The sequence below is a fragment of the Haliotis rubra genome, unplaced genomic scaffold, assembly GCF_003918875.1.
Source record: "Haliotis rubra isolate DU_JTF1 unplaced genomic scaffold, ASM391887v1 Scf799, whole genome shotgun sequence".
In the NCBI taxonomy this organism is placed as follows: Eukaryota; Metazoa; Mollusca; class Gastropoda; order Lepetellida; family Haliotidae; genus Haliotis; species Haliotis rubra.
Window position 1 is genome coordinate 26800 of NW_025767522.1, and position 5769 is coordinate 32568.

Here is a 5769-nt window from a genome sequence, read left to right on the forward strand (position 1 = left end):
TATTGTGTCACACAGTTCTCCTGTCCGCTTCCCCCCTCCTTGATAGTCTATAGTCTATCAATTAAGGAAATAATTTTCATCATTTGCACATTTCTTTTGTGCTTTGGTCCTTTTCATATATATCCATGAACACATTTCATGTCACAATACGTGACACAGTTCTTGATCCCTGAATGCTTGATCCCTGAATACTTGATCCCTGAATGCTTGATCCCTGAATACTTGATCCCTGCATACTTGATCCCTGAATGCTTGATCCTTGAATACTTTATCCCTGAATACTTTATCCCTGAATACTTGATCCCTGAATACTTGATCCCTGAATGCTTGATCCCTGAATGCTTGATCCTGGAATACTTGATCCCTGAATACTTGATCCCTGAATACTTGATCCCTGAATACTTGATCCCTGATCCCTGAATACTTGATCCCTGAATACTTGATCCCTGAATACTTGATACCTGAATACTTGATCCCTGAATACTTGATCCCTGAATACTTGATCCCTGAATACTTGATCTCTGAATGCTTGATCCCTGATCCCTGAATACTTGATCCCTGAATACTTGATCCCTGAATACTTGATACCTGAATGCTTGATCCCTGCATACTTGATCCCTGAATGCTTGATCCTTGAATACTTGATCCCTGAATGCTTGATCCCTGAATGCTTGATCCCCGAATGCTTGATCCTGGAATACTTGATCCCTGAATACTTGATCCCTGAATGCTTGATCCCTGAATGCTTGATCCCCGAATGCTTGATCCCTGAATACTTGATCCCTGCATACTTGATCCCTGAATACTTGATCCCTGAATGCTTGATCCCTTAAATGCTTGATCCCTGAATGCTTGATCCCTGAATGCTTGATCCCTGAATACTTGATCCCTGAATGCTTGATCCCTGATCTCTGAATGCTTGATCCCTGAATACTTGATCCCTGAATGCTTGATCCCTGAATGCTTGATCCCTGAATACTTGATTCCTGAATACTTGATCCCTGAATGCTTGATCCCTGAATACTTGATCCCTGAATACTTGATACCTGAATACTTGATCCCTGCATACTTGATCCCTGAATGCTTGATCCTTGAATACTTGATCCCTGAATGCTTGATCCCTGAATGCTTGATCCCTGAATACTTGATCCCTGAATACTTGATACCTGAATGCTTGATCCCTGCATACTTGATCCCTGAATGCTTGATCCCTGAATACTTGATCCCTGAATGCTTGATCCCTGAATGCTTGATCCCTGAATGCTTGATCCCTGAATACTTGATCCCTGAATACTTGATCCCTGAATGCTTGATCCCTGATCTCTGAATACTTGATCCCTGAATGCTTGATCCCTGAATACTTGATCCCTGATACTTGATCCCTGAATGCTTGATCCCTGATCCCTGAATACTTGAACCCTGAATGCTTGATCCCTGAATGCTTGATCCTTGAATACTTGATCCCTGAATGCTTGATCCCTGATCACTGAATACTTGATCCCTGAATGCTTGTTCCCTGAATACTTGATCCCTGAATGCTTGATCACTGATGACTGAATACTTGATGCCTGAATACTTGATCCCTGAATGCTTGATCCCTGAATACTTGATCCCTGAATACTTGATCCCTGAATACTTGATACCTGAATGCTTGATCCCTGAATACTTGATCCCTGAATACTTGATTCCTGAATACTTGATCCCTGAATGCTTGATCCCTGAATACTTGATCCCTGAATACTTGATACCTGAATGCTTGATCCCTGCATACTTGATCCCTGAATGCTTGATCCTTGAATACTTGATCCCTGAATGCTTGATCCCTGAATGCTTGATCCCTGAATGCTTGATCCCTGAATACTTGATCCCTGAATACTTGATCCCTGAATGCTTGATCCCTGATCTCTGAATGCTTGATCCCTGAATACTTGATCCATGAATGCTTGATCCCTGAAAGCTTGATCCCTGAATACTTGATTCCTGAATACTTGATCCCTGAATGCTTGATCCCTGAATGCTTGATCCCTGATCCCTGAATACTTGATCCCTGAATACTTGATCCCTGAATGCTTGATCCCTGATCACTGAATACTTGATCCCTGAATGCTTGATCCCTGAATACTTGATCCCTGATACTTGATCCCTGAATGCTTGATCCCTGATCCCTGAATACTTGATCCCTGAATGCTTGATCCCTGAATGCTTGATCCTTGAATACTTGATCCCTGAATGCTTGATCCCTGATCACTGAATACTTGATCCCTGAATGCTTGTTCCCTGAATACTTGATCCCTGAATGCTTGATCACTGATGACTGAATACTTGATGCCTGAATACTTGATCCCTGAATGCTTGATCCCTGAAAGCTTGAACCCTGATCACTGAATACTTGATCCCTGAATGCTTGATCCCTGAATACTTGATCCCTGAATACTTGATCCCTGAATACTTGATCCCTGAATGCTTGATCCCTGATCACTGAATACTTGATCCCTGAATGCTTGATCCCTGAATACTTGATCCCTGATACTTGATCCCTGAATGCTTGATCCCTGATCCCTGAATGCTTGATTCCTGAATACTTGATCCCTGAATGCTTGATCCCTGAATGCTTGATCCCTGAATGCTTGATCCCTGATACTTGATCCCAGAATGCTTGATCCCTGAATACTTGATCCCTGAATACTTGATCCCTGAATGCTTGATCCTCGAATTCTTGAGAGCTCATGGCACAGTTCTTTACACAGTTCATGACCCTTGAATAACGCATCCTGGTATTCTTGAATTCCGATGTTTAGTCCTTCGTGTCTCCATCTCCGTCATTCCATTCCAGTGGACTGATGTTCTTTATTGACCTTGTGAGTACATTTTTGCCAACCCTGACATCAACTACTCTGACATGTCCATCCGCTCCCGGGTAGGTCTGCACTATTGTCCCGAGTTTCCATTGTCCTCTTGGAGTGTGTTGTGAGATGACCAACACGACATCTTTTTCTTGCAAGTTTCGACCTTGTTTATTCCACTTTTTGCGCGTGTTGAGGCTCGGCAACCATTCTCGCATCCATCTTTTCCAGAAATGCCGCACAAGTTCCTGAATTCTTCGCCAGCGTCTTCTCGGGTTGAAGTCTTTTGAATCCACACATTCAGGGGCAAATATACCTCCAGCTTGTCCATGAATGAAGTGGTTTGATGTCAGTGGTGTCTCATCCTGAGGGTGAGCTGACTGGTATGTGAGAGGCCTGGAATTTATGAGTGCTTCTGCTCTTGCCAATGCTGTTATCAGATCCTCATCTGTTACGTCACTCTTGCTGAGGATGGCGTAGATAGCACGCTTTGCTGCTTTAATCATTGTTTCAAATATTCCTCCAAAATGAGGAGTGTGTGGAGGATTAAAGAACCATTTTACTCCTCTATTTGCAAGAGATCTCACAACGACATCTTGATCCATTTGTTGAACAAGCTCTTTCAGTTCTTTTACTGCTCCAACAAAGTTCGTACCATTGTCAGAAACCATGACTTGAGGAAGACCTCTTCTGCTTACCATGCGATAGAAAGCATTTAAGAACGAGTCTGTATCTAGGCCAAAGGCAATTTCGAGGTGACAGCTCTCGTCGTTCAGTGTTTCAACGATCATAGATTCAAATCGCTATTATTGGTTTGTATTACAAGGGGGTAAGCGTAGTAGTTGGAACAGTGAAACAAATGCACGTGCGGTACTGATGAGCGTTAACTTAGACCAACCATACTTGTTCTAGGTGTTTTATCTAATGTGCATACCCCCTTGTAATACAAACCAATAATAGCGGTTTGAAACCATGATCGTTTGTTAAACTACTTTTATCCTAAGTTGAATAAAATTCTGAGATTTAAATGTTCAATTGGCAAGGTAAAATTATAAGGATTCGCAATCTTATTTTCACTTTATTCGATTTACTTTTTTGTTTAAAGTGAAATTCATCGGTACTTTTTCACTGCAAACAGACTATAGTTCTCTCCATCCCAAAACCTATGCATCAAGGTATTCAGTTCAACTTCTACCTCATTTGTGAAGTATGCATCTGCAAATCCAATATGAGGATTCTTCCCTGTCTCAATATTACCAATACATGTCCGCCCTAAAGGAGTCCTTCTTGCAATTGGCTCTCCAGGGTTTCCTTGAACCTCTTCATAAGAGCAATGCAAATCTAAGTGGTCAATACCTATCAACAAATCAACAGATGGACTTTTCCCTTTGTTTGGGAATTCAATGTGCTGCAAATGACGCCATTTGTTCTTATACTTTTCCCAATCAATGACTGTCATGTTCCCTGTGACCTTTCTTGTTGTCAATGCTGTAAGATTTCTATTTACAGAACCATCCATACTTTGAAGTCTAACTTCTACAGGCTTAGTTTCAAACGTTTCCATTCAATACATTAACAGACATTCTTTGTAACTGTCCTTGCAGACCCAATTCTGCTGCTACATCTGCATTTATGTAAGAACTGGTACTAGCGTCATCTAGCAAGGCATTAACAGTGACATGTTTGTTGCCATTTGAAAGTATCACTGGTACAGTTCGAAGTGCCATTACAGCCTTCTGCACTACATTAGGTAAAGTGGTGTGAGACCTTTCACTTTGATTCTTTTGAATTTCTTCAGTAATACTTCCAGTCTTAGGACATTCACTTTCTATCCTGGACCTGTTTGATCCAACATGACTATGGCTGACTGACTGACTGAGTTTGGTTTTACGCCGCTTTTAGCAATATTCCAGCAATATCACGGCGGGGGACACCAGAAATGGGCTTCACTCATTGTACCCATGTGGGGATCGAACCCGGGTCTTCGGCGTGACGAGCCAACGCTTTAACCACTAGGCTACCCCACCGCCCCAGCATGACTATGGGCATCAACACGGTGCTTTACACCACTAAGACCACAAATACAGTTTTAAGCGAATGTTGTTTAACGCTGCAGTCAGGCATATTTAATGATCCAAGTTTGACATTGGCTGGAAAATAATCGAGTCTGGATCAGACAATGCAGTGACTGATATTAGGCTCTCCGGATTTCCATTATGAAATAATAAAAAAAATTCCCATCTCAGTTTTCCCCGCTGATGAGGAAATACACTAATACCTTTGAACACACACCAAAATCATGTCAGCTTGATCTTTGTTCAACTATATATACTAGCCACATAAAGAAACTGTGCATTGTCAAAATATAATCCCAGTTGATAACAATGTCAAAGGTACATATAAACTTTAATGGATAGACCATTCTTAATGAGGCCTCATGAATATTCATATCTGTACCAAAACGAGGCTAAATTGGGCAAGGACACAATCGCATAATGGCGACAAATCTCAATGTATACTTCCTGGTTTCAAATTTCCTTTGAACGGTACATTACGAAACTGTCCAGTAGTTCAGGGAAATCGCAGAGAAATGGGAAAGGGCTACAAAAATGTTTCTGTAGCATATCCACGGATTGAAGGGTGAATAATTACTGTACTTCACGACACATCACGATAAGTCATATGACTTAGATATCTAGGTTAACGTTTACCATGGTGTGCAGCATTTATGAAGGGAAGCTACTCTAACGTCACAATAGTGGAAATATTACCAAGGGAAGTCAATTACGTTTACTTTATCAACATAAACAAAGCAAAAGACTCAACGTATTTCCTGACCTGGATTCAAATCATCCGCTTCCACATGGGAGTAGTGTTGTTAATTCTTGAGCTGGATAATCGAGATTATAAAATATGTAGATCAAGA